Here is an 18,477-nt window from a genome sequence, read left to right as displayed (position 1 = left end):
CTGAGGTCGGGGGCTTGAGTTCTGGGCATAGGCGAGGCACCAGAATGCAGGAGGGCAGAGGCCAGGTCCCTGCCACTATGGGGATGAGCAATGGGAAGTGAGAGGAAAAAAGGGGCATCCAGGGAGGATCAGGCCAAACTTCACCTGCTGCTCAACTCCAGTAGGCTTGGGTTGGGGAGAAAGGGGATGGAACTAGGGCTCTATCTCCGAGGAGAGGGACCCGATGCTGTCCAATGATGATACTTGTCCGCATCTCAGAAACACCCAAATGCCCCACTCCTCTGCCCCACTCCTCTTCCTGCCACCCCAGCCATGCTTCCAGTTGGAATCCTGGGATCTGCCTGGCAGCACAGCCAGCGTGGCATAGGTGGGTGGCCCCCAAGGCCCTCAATATTGGGCAGAGTGTCACCCACCCACAAGCCCTGTCTAGGTAACGCATACAATAGGATTGAGAAGGAAACAGATACAGCAATCATTCATTCATTCAATCATATTTATTGAGCACTTACTCTATGCAGAGTACTGTACTAAGCACTTGGGAGAGTACAATACAACAATAAACAGGCATATTCCCTGCCCACAATGAGCTTAGAAGATAGCATGAATGCTACCATAAGACATGCAAAGATCAGTCAAGTCAGAGCCATAATGTGGACACAAAAAAGACTGTCCATTCCCAGTTGTCACTTTGTGTTTCAGTTTTGCCTCTTTGCCTCACCATGCTTTCAAAGCTTCTGATTCAGCAGAGTCACTTCTTTCATCATCACACTGTACCTCGCTGATCTATCTGTACCTGTACCTGTATCTGTACCTGTCTATCTATCTGTATCTATCTATCTATCTGTATCTATCTGTATATCTGTATATCTGTCTATCTATCTGTATAGAGAAGCAGCGTGGCTCAGTGGAAAGAGCACGGGCTTTGGAGTCAGAGTTCATGGGTTCGAATCCCGCCTCGGCCACTTGTCAGCTGTGTGACTTTGGGCAAGTCACTTAACTTCTCTGTGCCTCAGTTACCTCATCTGTAAAATGGGGATTAAGACTGTGAGCCCCACGTGGGACAACCTGATTCCCCTGTGTCTACCCCAGCGCTTAGAACAGTGCTCGGCACATAGTAAGCGCTTTACAAATACCAACATTATCATTATTATTATTATTACCCAAAGAAATACAGCTTTCAGCCGAGATGCTACATTGTCTGAGCCTTTGTTTTATTGTATCTTTAAAACGCTCCCTCTCTTTGCTTGGTTTTCAATGTCTCAATTTTGTCTCTCTGTACAGCAACTGTTTGTGCAAATGTGGCCGGTATGTTCTTAAAACATTTTGAAATATCAGATTTAGTCCTCTGTTTTCACATTAGTAACCATCATCGTCATCACCGTCATCGCTTACTAAGTGCTGGCTGTGTGCCAAGCACTCTCATAACAACTTGGAAGCATAGACAGAAGTAAAAGGCATAGCCCCTGCCTATCCTTAAGGAGATTACAACCACCATTCCTTTAGTTTACAGATTTTCGGTGGATTTTTTTTCCTCAAAAATGGGCTACACCACAATGCCGATGTTTGATGCCACTACTGGGTGGGTCAGAGTTTGAGTACTCAATGATTTTAGACCATTATCATTATAAATTTAGCATTTTAAAGCTCACAGGTACTCCTAGCTTCTGAGCTCCTGGAGCTTATAGCATTAAGAGCTAGAGCCTGGGCTTCGGAGTCAGATGTCATGGGTTCGACTCCCAGCTCTGCCACCTGTCAGCTGTGTGACTGTGGGCAAGTCACTTCACTTCTCTGTGCCTCAGTTACCTCATCTGTAAAGTGGGGATTAACTGTCAGCCTCACGTAGGACAACCTGATGACCCTGTATCTCTCCCAGCACTTAGAACAGTGCTCTGCACATAGTAAGCGCTTAACAAATACCAACATTATTATTATTACCGATGCAAATGCATATTCTCCAAGTCATAACCACCGAAGTGCTGGCATTTCAAGGCCCCTCTAATCACTTCCATAAGAAGCTAGGGATCTGACCCATCAAAAACTGTGAATAACCCCAAATAATGGAGAATAGTTCCCCCCAAAAGTCCACAGGAGCAGGGGCAGACACCCCAGATTAATCAATAGATAGTATTTATTTAACATATACCTAACACATGGGAAAGAACAAGATTGTTAGTAGACATGATTCCTCCTCTCAAGGAGCTTACAATCTAGCAGCAGAGACAAACTCCTAAATAAATCCCAGACAATTGGCATAATTCCATCCCAGAAGGAAAGAGTTTTGTTGTACAGCAGGAAAAACTTCTTGGCTCACAGGGTGGTCAAACAGGAAGCCTATATCCCTTAGATCTTCAAGAAAAGAATAAGCAGAGCTTAGTCGTGGTTCATTTATTCACCTACCTAGACGCAGGAGGCCAGACCAGATGGTCTTTCGAGGTCTCTTCAAGCTGGAAGATTCTGTGGAAGCACCAAACTTCCTCCCGCTTGCAAATTCCCATAAGGCATTCTAATTGCCTTGCTCCAGCCTGGAAAAGGATTCTGAAACTACTTACCAGAAAAGCTCTATTGCTTCCAAACTTGTTGGTTGGCGCCTGGAAATAGGAATGAGAAAAGCAGACTAATCATTTATTTCACTTCCACTTGGTCTGTTAAATCTTCTTGCTGGAAATAAGAATATGAAGGAGAAAAGAGAAAGGATGGTTCAGGTTCTGCCTCAGTTGCACTGATTGGTTGCATTGCTTCAGGCACCACCTCACAGGTTGCCTTGGGAGTAGGTCCAAATGAGCCTAGTTTCTAGTCAGCCTTCACCTGACATTTCCCAACTTCAGCTTGACGTTCAGCCTTAGTTTTGTTTCTTTTAAAATATCGCCTGCTGCTCCTCACTTTGCCCATTAACATAGTAATATCACCTCTTTGGTATTGCCAGCCTCACTTCTCAAAGAGGGCTTATGGCTTTGAATTCAGCCAACCCCAGGGATAATGTAGCATATATTTAGGTCAGTTTTTCTGTCCGTAATCTTCTGATTCTGCAACTTCTATAACCTCCAAGCCAGCTCTGACCATGCCCAGGTAAACCTCTCCTGCAGCTGAACCCCTGCCAGAATAAAAACAGTGCTCTGTCTCACATGCCCAGCTTCTTCCAGATTCAACAATTCCAGTCTCAAGACCTGGAAACAGCCAGGCACCCCTCTGGCCAGGGAGCCTTAAGAGGACAGTCTGAATTCACTAAATGACTGTGACCCTGATTGGGAAGGCAGGACTTCCAGGTGACTTCCCAAAGTCAACCATTTGATTGAAGATTCTGAATCCCTTCCAGGATCACTTATTGAGCATTCAGGTGGAAATCATATGGTCATGGCTTGTGGGTCACCTCAACTTTGGGAGGACAAGTAGAGTTTCCCAGAGAGGAAACTGAGGCTGAGAGAAGTGCTGTGACCTCCCAAAGGTTACCGATGTCAGTGGTGGCGCTACACCTGAATGCTTGTCAGAGCCAGAACCAAAGCCAGGGTAGTGGTAGGTTAAACACAGCAACAGATGTACATGGTAGGCCAAGGAAGCTGAGCAGTGCAGGTCACGGGATGGGAGAGGAGGACAGGGAAAAGGAGAGGAGGCCCCAGCAACAAAGATTCCGACCCACATAGCAGTACAATCACACCAAGTCTTGACACGGCTCTAGGGCATGGGGCAGACTGGCCTGGCATATTCTCCTTTAGAACCCCTGCCCAGTGTGGCCAATCCTTTGGTACTGACCTTTGAGGAAGGATGAAAGAATAAAAACACCCGACCATGACTTAGTGGAAAGATCCCGGGCTTGGAAGTCAGAAGATATGGGTTCTAATCCTGGCTCCACCACTTGTCTACTGTGTGACCTAGGGTAAGTCACTTCACTTCTCTGTGCCTCAGTTCCCTCATCTGTAAAATGGGGATTAAGACTGTGAGCCCCACGTGGGACAACATGATTACCTTGTATCTACCCCAGCACTTAAAACAGTGTTTGGCACATAGTAAGCACTTAACAAATACCATCATCATTATTATTATTATCATAAAAGTCCAAGGCAATGAAGTATACAACAAGAAAGACGGGGCACTGAAACTAGAAAAGCAGAGCTTTGGGCTTCTCATGGCTCAGAGTCCAGCCATTCCTGGGAGGCAACAGCCACCACTTTCCTGTCATTCTGGAAATTCTGGAATGACATTTCCTGTCATTTCTCCCAGCTGGGGAAAGAGGGACTTGTGGGTGTGTGGGGAAGATACCAGTAGGAGACCTAGTCACTTTGGATGTTTCTCTGCACCCCTGTACCCTCCTCTCAGGGGTTGCCAGCCCCTCACTAACCTCCCTCTCTCTCCCCGGGGCAGAGATGAGTAGACATGGACACAAGCTTTCAGTGGCCTGCAGTCAGGCACATCAGGACAGCCACCTGTGGCAGTCCTCAAGCTAATTCCCCCTCTGCCCCTAGCCTCTGTCCCTGACAGAGTGTGAATTAAAATCACCAAAGCCATGCTCAGGGTTCTGTAGGCAGAAAAGTCCAAGAGGCTCTGAAGTCCCAAATCCTCATGGTTTTGGCCTGATTAGGGATTTACTTTTAAAAACAGCAAAATATTTCAAAAGTCTTCCCTCACCTCACAGTGAAGTCTGTGGTGCGTACTAAAACCTAAACTCTCTAGACTGTAAGCTCATTTTGAGCAGGGAATATGTCTGTTATATTGTTATACTGTATTTTCCCAACTGCTTGGTATAGTGCTCTGCACACAGTAAGCACTCAATAAATGCAATTGACTGATTGCCTAAAGGTCAGATTCCCAAAGGAAAAGGTAGATGCAGGTGAGACTGATTATCCCCCCTGACCTCATATGTAAAATGAGGATTAAGACTGTGAGCCCCCCATATGGGACGTGGATTGGGTCCAACCTAATTAGCTTATATCTACCCCAGTGCTTAATATATTGCCTGGCACATAGTAAATGCTTAACAAATACCATGAAAAAACTAAAAAAACAAGGAGGGTGCAGGGTTGGGCTTCCACAGACCTCCAGTAAACTGGAAAAGGGGATAGCACCCTGTAAAGCAATCGGGGCAGCCTGCCTGGGCTTAAATTTATTTACATTAAGTAGTTTAGTAATAATAGTGGGATTTGTTAACCACTTACTATGTGCCAAGCACTGTATTAAGCCCTGAGATAGATACAAGGTAATCAGGTCAGGCACAGTCCTTGTCCCACACTGGGCTCATAATCTAAGGTGGCAGGGTAATGTAATGTAATGTTGGTATTTGTTAAGTGCTTACTATGTGCAGAGTACTGTTCTAAGCACTGGGGTAGATACAGGGTAATCAGATTGTTCCACATGAGGCTCACAGTCTTAATCCTCATTTTACAGATGAGGTAACTGAGGCACAGAGAAGTTACGTGACTTGACCACAGTCACATAGCTGACAAGTGGCAGAGCCTGGATTCGAACACATGTCCTCTGACTCCCAAGCCCGGGCTCTTTCCACTGAGCCACGCTGCTCAGTAGGGAGCAGGGTAGGGAGAATAGATATTTAAACCCCATTTTAGAGGTGAGGAAAATAAGAAACAGAGCAGTTAAATGATTTGCCAAGGTCATCCAGCAGGCAAGCAGCAAAGTTGGGTTTAATACCCAGATCCACTGATTCCCAGGCCTGTTCCCTTTTCTCTAGGCCATGCTGCTTCTCAGTTTTATATTTATATTTTATATTTCTCTTGTTTGCCAATTGTACATATATGAAAGGAGGTCCCACATCACTACATAATAATAATAATAATCTTGGTATTTGTTAACTATGTGCCAAACCCTGTTCTAGGAACTGGGTAGATACAAGGTTGTCCCACGTGGGGCTCAGTCTTAATCCCCATTTTACAGATGAGGGAACTGAGGCACAGAGAAGTTAAATGACTTGCCCAAAGACACACAGCTGACAAGTGGTGCAATTGGGATTAGAACCCATGACCTCTGACTCCCAAGCCTGGGCTCTTTCCACTGAGCCATGCTGCTTCATGGTAGCCAGGAGGAGTAGCTCTGATACAATTTCACAGCCAAAATCTATGCCCGCTTTCCCTCTCCCTTAATGACAAAAAGAAAGGTCAGATTTTTCAGGAGTTAAAGAAAACTGGATGATGATTACACATAAATCCAAAATTAAGTCCTTGATAATTTGCAGGAAAGGGTTCCACCATCACCTCTATCATTGCCTCCCCTGCCTATGGACAATTATTTCTCAATCCTATGAACTCCCACACAGCCAGGCTCTGCCATCATGTTCTGTTTATTTTCTTATTAATTTTAAAAACATTACTTAAAAATCCTTATTACCACCTGAAAAAATGAATGTACTTCGCACACCAGGCGGCTGGTGGGAGCTGAGAAAAGGTGTTAGTCACTTTTTCCTCTTTCTGGGCTTGTTACTTCAGGTGGAAATTGGGGTGGCCTTGCCTTTCCTTGACCCCTGGAACTTGTCCCCACCCCACTGGAGTAAAAATCAGTCATGTGGGCATTTACCAAGTTGTTGGGTGGTTTTTTGTGATGATGTGAGGGTCGTTGCCTTGCTCAGAGTAGAGAAAGGTTTTCATTTGAAAACCTACTGAGAGTCCAGTGCAGGGCAGTGCCCAGAACGGGCTCCTCCCTGGCGGGCCCCACACCTCGCCCACAGCCCACACAACCCTCCTTGAGAGGCCAAACAGAGGTGGCTCAACACTTTTTCACCTCTGACCCAAGTCCAAACCAGAAACTGAGACTCCCAAGCCTGGCAGTCTGGGCCCTGAATCTCACCAGCTGCTGCCACTAACGCTTGCTCCCAAGACCACATGGATTTTTGCAGTCTCGAACGGAATTGTTAAAGTGTACTAAATCAGCCTTGCAACATAATGTTCAAAAACCAAGTGTTCTGCTTGGGTTCATACATGATGAACACTGTTTACTTTTCTTACCCACTTGCCTGTGCCTCAGGCAGTCAGTCAGTAGTATTTATTGAGCACTTTTTGTGTGCAGAGCACTGTACTAAGCACTTGGGAGAATACAATATAACAATAAGCAAACACATTCCCTGTCCACAAGAGGAGAAACAGACATTAATACAAATAAATAAATTACAGATAAGTGCTGTGCGTCTGGGAGGAGCATAAACAAGCAGCATGGCTTAGTGGAAAGAGCACGGGCTTGGGAGTCAGAGGACATAATAATAATAATGGTATTTGTTAAGCGCTTACTATGTGCCGAGCACTGTTCTAAGCACTGGGGTAGACATAGGGGAATCAGGTTGTCCCACCTGGGGCTCACAGTCTTAATCCCCATTTTACAGATGAGGGAACTGAGGCACAGAGAAGTTAAGTGACTTGCCCACAGTCACACAGCCGACAAGTGGCAGAGCTGGGATTCGAACTCATGAGCCCTGACTCCAAAGCCCATTCTCTTTCCACTGAGCCACGCTGCTAGGACATGGGTTCTAATCCTGGCTCTGCCATTCATCTGCTGTGTGACCTTGGGCAAGCCACTTAACTTCTCTTTGCCTCAGTTACCTCATCTGTAAAATGGGTATTAAAACTGTGAGCCCCCCGCGGGACAATCTGATTAGCTTGTGTCTACCCCAGTGCTTAGAACATTGTTTGGCACATAGTAAGCACTTAAATACCATAATTACTATTTAATAAAGGGAACAAGTCAGGGTGACGCAGAGGGAGTGGAAGAAGAAGAAAGGAGGGCTTAGTCAGGGAAGGCCTCCTGGAGGAGGTGTGCCTTCAGTTAGCCAGGCCCACACCGCCCGTCCCAACCCTCTGCTGCAACACAACCGAAGAAACAGCAGGAGCAGGGAAGGGAAATTGAGGGGAGAGAGAGCTGGAGGAAACTGGCAAATTAAATATCTGTTCTCCCTCCCCTTTAGACTGTGAATTCTGTGTATGTTCTGAGTCTGATCTGAGTGTATTCAATCAATCAATCAATCAATGGTATTTTTATGGTATTTGTTAAGTACTTACTAGGTGCCAGGCAATGTACTAAGCGCTGAGGTAGATACAAGCTAATCAGGTTGGACGAAGCCTATGTCACACATGGGTGTCTAGGTCTTAATCCTCATTTTACATATGAGGTACCTGAGACACAGAAAACTTTAGTGACTTGCCCAAGGCCACACAGCAGACAATTGGCAGAGCCAGATTAAAACCCAAGTCCTTCTGACTCCCAGGCCAATGCTCTATCCACTAGGGCATGCTGCTCCCAAATTCACCATTACTGTTTGCAGAGTACTGCATTAGAGCTTAAGAGAGAGATTTGGTAGACACGGTCCCCGCTCTGAAGTTTACAACTTTGTAGCTACCTCAGTGTTTAGCACAGTACTTGGCACTTAGCACACACTTAACAAATACCATTCTTACTATCGATAAAGGTAGAGACCATTTGTCTCTGAGGGCAAATTGTGCCCCACTTCTCTACCCAGAGCACAGTCACATCCTCTACCTGAGCAGGACCCTCCCCTCTCCCCCCTCAGACACTCCTTAGACTTTAATCCTCCCCCCTACCCTCTCACTCCCAGAAAGCAGGCCTGGCCTCAGCAATCAATCAGAGGTATTTATTGAGTACTTACAGTGTGTAGAGCATTGTACTTAGTTGAGTATATGGGAGAGTCGAGTACATTGGTTAATAGATGCAAACCCTGCCCTCAGGAGTTGATTTGGGTCTTTGTGGGCATCACCCTTCTTCTTCACCCAAATTTTCTGCGGCTCTTGCAGTGCAGGGACCTAAGCGAGAAAACATATCTGCCTGTGGAAAATCTGCCGCCAACTTCCTCCATGAAACTCAAACAGAAGACAATTAGAGGAGAGATCGAGGATATTCAACGTCTTTTAGACCCTGGGCCTGCTTTTCTTTAAACTGGTTCCTGGTTTCTTTTAGGGTCACTAATTCACTTAAGCCTCTAGGCATATAAACTCATACTTCTTTTTATGGCTAAATGTGGTCAGGCTTAAGCAGAGAATTCACTTATCCGCATGAAGAGCAAAATTTTCTTCAAATATGCCCCGATCGTCCCTGAACTGGTTTGAATTTGCCCTCAAAGAGTGTGTCTGGGCCTCCTGATGCAAAGCTATCTCAGGCCCTTTTGCCTGGAACCTGTTTCTTTACCAACTCTTCCTGACATTCACAACCAATCTCAGGTACCAGGAGATATTATACAAAAGCCAGCGCTCAGAAGAGTGCTTGGCACATAGTAAGAGCTTAACAAGTACCATAATGGACATTAATTATTATCAGCCATCTCTGCTAGGTTTTTGCACTCCAGGGTTCGCTCCATTTCAAGAGAGGTGACTGATCTCCAGCATACACAAAGCCAAGCGTTCTTGCCGATCAGAAGGAGAAATAAAATTCTAGTCAGTGTCAGAATGGGAGGCAGCGTAGACTCCTTATGACATTACTCAATATGCAATATCGTGGTCTATGAATAAGCTTTGAATCGATTGTTTTTAATTGAGCACCCACTGTGTGCCAGAGCGCTGTACTAAGCACTTGGGAGAGTACAGTACAGTTAGAACACATGAATCCTGCCCTTCAGGATTTTACAATCTAGTAGGGGACTGAAACACAAAAAACAACACAGACAGGAGGCCGAAGGAAAGGGGGATATGGGCCTGAATTACTGCTCAAATAACAGGGCATGTAAGATAAGTACAGAGGAGGTTGTGCTGAACAGGCAATAGGTGGGATATGAGCAGAAAAGAATAGAAATGAATCGGGGAAGGCAATGTCCATTTTTGAACCCTACTGGTCAGACCAGGAAAGAAGTCAGAAAGACCAACCCAAGCAACCTGACCGTCGGCACGCCTGTCCGTTAGAAAGCCACAAAGAATCTAGGCCACTGCCTAGGAACACAATAGCTTCCCCAATCCCTAAACCTGGATTATTATCCACCAACCACAGTTCTAAAAGAATGTTCCTTATTTGCCACCACAACCACGCTCACGTACCACTTCCCTGTCCTCCCAAGCCCCTGCCCTGTCAGTCATCCCCTACAGCAATTTTAAATTTTCTTCCTTGACCTCCAGCCACTCTACAGTGAAGACTAAAATCCTGCTGGGGCAAGGGAGATAGCAGGACGAATACTGGCATAGTGGATAGAGCACAGGGCTGGGAGTCAGGAGGTCATGGATTCTAGTCCCGGATCTGCTACTTGTCTGCTCGTGACCTTGAGCAAGTCATTTTTCTTCTCTGTGTCTCAGCTGATCGGTAAAATGGGGGTTGAGACTGTGAGCCCCGCATGGGACAGGGACTGTTTCCAACCCAATTTGCTGTATCCACCTTAGTGCTCAGTACAGAGTCTGGCACATAGTGAGCACTTACCAATACCACAATTATTACTATCATTGTCAATATTATTAAATGCTACCCCCTGACACTTTCCATCACCCCTACCCTGGGTGGCATAGTCCAGAGCTAGCTTTAGGGGTATGAGTAGAAGAGGCCTGTCCTTTCCCGTGGGGACACAGAGCCCCCAAGTCTCTCCTCCTCCTTGCTGGGCCTGAGACCAAGCTCAGACTCGGAGGTGCAGGACAGAACCAGCTGGGGAAGGAGATGTTTAAGGAGCACAGCTACATTCCTCCCCATAGGTGTCTGCCTTTGTCAGAGCTGGGCTTAGATATGCTGAGCTCAGACACCCAGGCTCAATTTGGGGAAGGGCAACTTGAAGAGAAGGACCACTGGAAGAGAGTTAGCCCACTCCTCCTCCTCCTCTTACTCCTCTTCCTTCCTGCTCCCCTTGCTTCCCACCAGCTGAGGATGAGAAAATCTCTCTTCCCTCTTCCCTATTCCTCTGTGTCACCTATGCACTCAAATCCATAGTCCCTAAACACTTTGATTTTCACCCCACCCCCACAGCATTTACGTACATAGAGCCCCATGTGGGACAGGAACTCTGTCTAATCTGATCAAAATGCGTCTGTCCCAACAAACACCACAATTATTATATTCTTATACTCTGTTGCTTCCCTTAGCTGCAAATCATTTTAATATCTGTCTTTCCCTGCACTGTAAGCTTCTTGAGGGTAGGGATTGTGTCTACCAACTCTCTTGTATTGTAGTCTCCGAAATGTCTAATACAATAGTAAGTGAAGACCAGAGGCAGGGTAGTCTAATGTATAGACCACAGGCCTGGGAGTCAAAAGGACCTAGGTTCTAATCCTGATTCCTCCACTGGGTGTGCTGTGACCTTGGACAAGTCACTTAACTTCTCTTTGTCTGTTATCTCATTTGTAAAACAGGGATTAAGACTGTGAGCCCCATGTGGGACAGGTACTGTGTCCAACCCAATTTGCTTATATCCACCCCAACACTTAGAACAGTGCCTGGCACATAATAAGTCCTTAACAAATACCAAAATTATTACTAATAAATAATGAATTAATGCCACTGATTGATTGATTGGGGCATGCTAGACAACCACATTGACCCTAGCAAGAGGTACGGTTGTGCTTACAGTTGTGTTCACCAACTTCCACAGGCTCTTTTGAGAGCTGTGCTCTTCTGCTCCAAGCTTTTCTACCCTGTTTCCAAATTTATCCTAGTGCTGATACCTCTTTGAGGACATCCACACCCCTGATGGCTCTCAGCCTTCCTGGTCAGCAGTACCTTTAGTCCTTCACACTGCCCTGGCCACCACAAGCCTCAGCTCTGCTTTCAGCACAGCCTTGGAATCCAAGCGTTTCACCAGGGCTGGGAACGAGGGCCAGTTACTCTTCCAAATGGGAAGGATGCCCACAAAATCCTACCTCAGTATTGTGTTGGGGGGAATGGCAGACTCTTAGTGCAAAGTACAGGCAGGTGACCAACCTGGGACAAGTTTCTAGGAGGGAGTTGAGCTGAGATCTTGGGGAACAGGGAAATCTCCTCTTCCCTGATCCCTCAGATACCAGCCTGGCTAATGTGGAGGGCATACTGCACAGTGTTCAAAACATAGTAAGTCCCCGAAAAATGTGCCCAAACTAACAACATGAGGAAAATACCACAATTGTGGAGTCTGGCAGGCAAAGAGAGGTTCTCCCTCCTCCTCCTCAGACTGTGAACCCCATTTGAGATAGGACTGTATCCAGCCTAACTTGTATCTACCCCAGTGCTTAGAACAGTGCCTGACACATAGTAAGTGTGTAACAAATACCATTTAACAACAACAAAAAAACCCCCCAAAAACAAAGACTTCTATAAGGAAGTAGATGAGTTCCAAAACCATATGAACATCTGGGCCTCAGAAGCTGCCAAAGCAGAGAAAAGAGCAATACAGGTTGTGTCCTAGGAAAATTTGGAGAAGGACAACAAAGTAGGCTGGGGAGACTGATTCCAAAGTGACTGGGGAGCCAAACCCAACTATCTCTATGTCATGAACATGCTATGCCAACGGGAACAGCATCACCAAACTGAGGTCAACCAGAGTCGGATGAATTACATACCCCTGGACCCAAAGAGCATCATTCCACTTTCACGGCAGAGGTAAAAGCAGCACTTGTGCTGGCTCAAACCACCGGCTGCTGTGAGCAAAGATGAAGTTTTTGCTAGCCAAGAAAAAACAAATTCAAGGAGTTCAGAAGTCAACACAGAAGCATTTGCAATGTTAGTGATGTGTTCCTTGCCCAACAAAATTCATCAGCCAATCTTCCAGAAGGGAAATAACATCAAGAAAGAAAGGAATCAATCAGTGGTATATATTGAGTGCATACTGTGTGCAGAACATTGTACTAAGCTGTTGGGAGACTACAATGCAATAGAGATGGTAGACACGTTCCCTGCCTACAAAGAGCTTACAGTCTAGAGGGGGAGACAAACATTAATATAAGTAAATAAATTGTGGATATGTACATATGTGTCTTGGGGCTGAGGGTGAAATGAATGCCAAACCCTAAAAGGGTATAGATCCAAGTGCATAGACAATGCAGGAGGGGGAGTAGGGAAAAAGAGGGCATAGTTGGGGAAGGCTTCTTGGAGGAGTTGTGATTTTTTTAATGCCTTAGAAGTGGGGAGGCTTGTAGTCTGTCATATCTGGAGGTGGGGAAGGAGTTCCAGACCAGAAGGAGGATGAGAGCAAGGTACTGGCCATGAGATAGATGAGATTGCAGTACAGTGAATAAGCTGGAGATGGAGGAGTGAAGTGTGCTGGCTAGATTATAGTAGGAAATCAGTAAGGTAAAATAGGGTGGGATGAGCTGATTGAGTTCCTTAAATCCTATGATAAGGAGTTTCTGTTTGACATGGAGGTAAACAGGCAGCCACTGGAGGTTCTTGAGGACGGGGGAACATGGAATGAATTTTTTAAAAAAAAAAAAGATTCAGGCAACAGAGTGAAGCAATGTGGTATATTGGATAGAGTGTGGGCCCGGGAATCAAAAGGACCTGGGTTCTAATCCCAGCTCCACAACTTGCCTGCTGTGTAACCTGGAGCAAGTCACTTCACTTCTCTGTGCCTCAGTTATCTCATCTGTAAAATGGGGATTAAGACTGTGAACCACATTTGGGACAGGGTCTGTGTACAACTGACTGGTTTGTATCTACCCTACTGCTTAGTACAATGCCTGGAACATAGTAAGTGCTTAACAAATAACATAATCATTATTGTTATTATTATTATTAAGTATGGACTTGAGTGGGAAAGATAGGAGGCAGGAAGTTCAGCAAGGGGGTGATGCAGTGATCAAGGCAGACTAGGCTAAGTTCTTGAATCAGCATGGAAGCAGTTTGAAGGGAGAGGAAAGGGTAGATTTTAGCAGTGTTGCATAGGTAGATCTGACAGGATTTGGTGAAAAATTGTATATTTGACATGACTGAGAGAGATGAGTCGAAGATAATGCCAAGGTTATGGACTTGTAAGACAAGAAGGATGATGGTGCTGTCTACATTGATGGGAAAAATGTTGGGGATAGGGTGGGAAGATGAGTTCTGTTTTGGGCATGGAGACACTGAGAAAGATGCCAACAGGACATGCTTGAATGTCAAAAAAAAGTGAAGAGGAATACAATTTCCAATAATAAATAGTAATTGTGGTGTTTGTTAAGCATTTACTATGTTTCAAGCACTGTACTAAGCACTAGGGCATTTACAAGATCATCAGGTCACACACGGGCCTCAGAGTCTAAGTAAGGAGGAGAACATGTTTTGAATCTCCATTTTTCAGATGAGGGAACTGAGGCACAGAGAAGTTAAGTGACCTGTCGTAAAGAAACAAAGCAGGTAAGTTGTGGAGCTGGGATTAGAAACCAGGATGGAAGGAAGGAAGGAGGGAAGGAGGGAAGGAGGGAGGGAAGGAAGGAAGGAAGGAAGGAAGGAAGGAAGGAAGGAAGGAAGGAAGGAAGGAAGGAAGGAAGGAAGGAAGGAAGGAAGGAAGGAAGGAAGGAAGGAAGGAAGGAAGGAAGGAAGGAAGTTCATTGTCCTATTGAGAGCTTACTGTGTGCAGAGCATTGTAATAAGTGCTTGGAAGAGTACACTATAGCAACACATAGAAGGAAGGAATGAAGGAAGGAAAGAAGGAAGGAAGGAAAGGAAAGGAAAGGAAAGGAAAGGAAAGGAAAGGAAAGGAAAGGAAGGAAAGGAAAGGAAAGGAAAGGAAAGGAAAGGAAAGGAAAGGAAAGGAAAGGAAAGGAAAGGAAAGGAAAGGAAAGGAAAGGAAAGGAAAGGAAAGGAAAGGAAAGGAAAGGAAGGCATTTGGAGAGGAGGACTCTTCAATGCTCATGACCTCAAACAAGTCTGATGAAACTGAGGTAGCCTCTTGTCCAACCAACCAAGGTCCATTTCTGCTCCCCACTCAGGGAACTGGGCTCTTTCTTGTCACTTTGATAACTGGTCTGGCTGATGTAAGGGTAGTGCCTGAAAAAGGTGACTAGAAGGGCTGACATTTGACCATTGTTTTCTTGAAAGTTTTCAGTTTGTTTTGGCAACCTCTACCACACATTTCACACATCCCACCCTACACTCTAGGGGAAGGCACTGCAACTCCCCAAGCCGCCTCTTTTGTTGCTATAATTAGCCTCAGCCCACAAGGCTTTCAATTTAGCACTTATCACAAGCAAGCAAGCCGATATTACAAAAAGGGAAATAAAAAACTGACGTAAGACTGACCGGTTCCAACCTGGTAGGAACGCCACTGAGGTCAGTAAAGAGAAGCAAAGTTTAAAATGGGCAAGGAGGCCAAGGATTGAACATCGGACCCCAGCTGTGGGGTGTTTCAGGTAGGCTGGATGGAGACACAGGAGTAGGTTGGTAATGGAAGTGAGGATGATCCGGTACTTTTTATTCATTTGTGAATATATTTTGATGATTAATTGCCCTCATAAAAGGCTAGACAGATCTAGATTATGAACAGAGATGTTACATGAAAGCTGCAGTGCATGCTCAGTTATCCAAAGATTCTATGCTGGGAAAAAGTATCCCATCCATCCAAGCCTTTATTGTGGTGCTCTGCGGGTGTGCCTGCAATATTGATTGATTAATCCTAGGGCCCCTCAGGCATTAGGATCTCAAACCACCCACCAGAACCATGAGCCTGAACTCCTGCTTAAACATTTAGTAGAGTACATTGTACCTCACAGGTGCTCAATTGCTAAGGACTGACTGATTGATATTCCTCACTAGCTATGCCCGGCGAAGAAGGATCCAGTTTCCATTTTCAAATTGTCCTGGCCCCAAGACTTTGATAGAACTGTGTGATTTGGGCCCTGATTGCACCAGTTTTGCTCTCCTCCCACAGTCTGATAACAACGATGCAACCAGAGCCAAGAAATCCAAGCTTTAATGATAAGCCTGTTTTGGTAGCTGTCCCTCACAGTTGAAACTCCATCACCAAAGAATATGACATCTCTATGCAGAGAGTTAGGAAGACTCAAAGGAGAACTTCTTTTACAGCCAATCGAGGAAACACTGGCACTTGCATTTGAATTGCCTCTCTCCATTTAGGGTTGCTTTTTCTTTGGTGATTTTAGCTGATAGGGAAATGACTCTTTCCTCAAAGGATGGCCACATGGCACTTCCAGGAGACTTCAGAGCTACAAACGGCAACCTCTAAAAACTGCAACAAAAACATCCACTTAGGAAACATCTTCAGATATCAAATAGCCAAGACTTTCTTTATGAAGGAATACATCAGAGGTATAGAAAAAACACACTCCAGGGGATCCTCAGCAAATGTCAATAATTAACAGCAGGAAAGCAAACACCTGGGTGAGAACAAATAAGTAGAGGAAGAAGGATTTTTAAAGAGCCGCCTGCCATCAGGCAACTGGTGCTACTTATTGAAGGCTTAATCTGTCCCAAGTACTTTACTAAAAGCATGGAAGAGTGCAATAGAATTAGGAGATATAATACCTGTCCTCAAGAGGCTTACAATCATACTCTCTTCCCCTCACTTTTACAGCCAAGGGCAGCCTGTAGAACTTTGGATTTGTAGTTGCAGCTTTTTAAAAACACATCAAGTAATCAGTTGCTTTTTCATTTCTCTGCAAGGACCAAACATCTGAATGGGCCCTGAAAATGAACACGGATCCAAAAGCCAAGATTTGACAATGAATGAAAACCAAACAAATGAAGCTGGGTTACAGAGAGATGGCTTTGTGAACCATCAGAGATTTTAATGCAAAATGGACAATTGGACCATAGACTTCATTTCCCAAGATGCTTAGGTTTTCCTACAGGAGCTTCACCCTGACGATGAAAACTGGGAAGGTTGGAGAAAATTTGCCGAGTTGGTTGATAAAAGCTTTGGGAGGTTTGAGGATTTTGTTGTCTTTTTTTTTTTTTAACAAGTCTGCCAGGCTAGCTTAAACAAAAGACTTCCTCACAAGCACTTGAAGAGGAATCCAGTGACCCTCCCCCTGTCATTTTTCTAATAACACACCAGTAGAATACTTTACACATTCTGATTTCAATTTAGAGCCAATCTTATTGTTCGGTTCCAAAGGCATTATGAATAAGGAGTCAATTTGCAGTGAACTGAAAAATAAAGCCCACAATGCACCCCTACTGCCTTATTATTCTGTTCACGTGCCATTATTACTACATGCTCAATAAATACACATTAAACCTTTCGCTGGTCTTAATTGCTGAGATGAAAGCAAAAATTTTGCATGAAGTCCTTATTATTAAAATATTATCACAATTTTCCACACTCAACTAATTGGATACCATTTTCAAATTTTCAGCATTAAACTGCATATATGCTCAGTCATTACTTCGAGCCGGAGCAAACACATTTCAAAAGCGTCAACATTTGCTAATCTGTGGCCTGGATCTCAGCTGCTAAGGTAATGATTTCTAAACTCCTTCCCCTCCACAGTGATGCAGATCAAGGACTTTCATTAAAGAGCACTGCAGGCACTCTCTCTCTCTCTCTCTCTCTCCCTTCCTCTCTCCTTCTCTTCCACAGCCCAGAACCCCATGCGTGAGCAGGAGTGATGCAGCCATGGGCTCCGGACCGTGGCCGTGACATATCACGTGGGCTTGGGGTTCATGGGCCAGGAGTGACTTGGTGGAGGAGAATTCTTGGCAAACGAGTGCAGCACTTCTCTTCCCCCTTCCACTAGCCTCCGCTCATGGATAAGACTGTCCAGGGTCCCAGGCTCTCATTCACATGAGTCTCAGGGTCACCTAGGCCACCATAAAGGAAGACAGAAAGGAGAAGGCTGCGGCTAGAACTGGTGTAGCCTCTGTTTTGGCCCACTATCTTGTCTTGTTCGGCCGGCTAGGAAGACCTGTCCGGCACATCAGTTGGGGCAAATCAGCTCGGAATGTTTATCCCAAGACAGGGCTCCCTAAAACTCCCTTCATCCACTCGATCCAACAGAGCTGCAAAACTTCCTATTCAGTTTCAAGAGCAGTTATTTTAGTTAGTTTATAGACAGTAATAAAATTAATTTCCTAAAAGAATAAAATGGTTTAATATGGGAACTCAAGCATGTAGATTTTAATTCCCGCCTGGGAAGTGAGTCCAAACTGAAGCATTTTTTTGAATGGTATTTGTTGAGGTCTTACTATGTACCAGGAGCTGTACTAATTCCTGGAGTAGATACAGGCTCATCAGGATGGACACAGTCACTGGCCCACAGGGTGCTCACAGTTTTAATCCACATTTTATAGGTGTGAGATAACTGAGGCCCAGTGAAGTTAAGTGACTTTCCCAAAGTCACACAACGGACATGTGGCAGAGTCGGGGTTAGAATCCAGGTCCTCTGATTCCCAGGCCCATGCTCTTTTCATTAGGCCACACTGCTTCCCTAGGAATTTCTTGGAAAGAACAGAGTTGGGGAGAAAAGGAGGGAAGAAGCTGGGGAGTAAGGAAAAGAAGGGAAGCCCTTGTGATTTAGCCAGCTCCATCCCACCAAGTTTTACCTAGTCCACATCTGAGCACTCTGCCATCCCCCAAGTTGTAAGTAAAATTTCCAATCAGAGTTTTTGGTTTTGCTTCCCTCTGAGATGTAGAGAACAAAAAGATTAGACTGTAAACCCATC

This window comes from Ornithorhynchus anatinus, chromosome X1 (genome assembly GCF_004115215.2).
Source record: "Ornithorhynchus anatinus isolate Pmale09 chromosome X1, mOrnAna1.pri.v4, whole genome shotgun sequence".
Lineage (NCBI taxonomy): Eukaryota > Metazoa > Chordata > Mammalia > Monotremata > Ornithorhynchidae > Ornithorhynchus > Ornithorhynchus anatinus.
Note: the sequence above shows the minus strand (reverse complement) of the source record.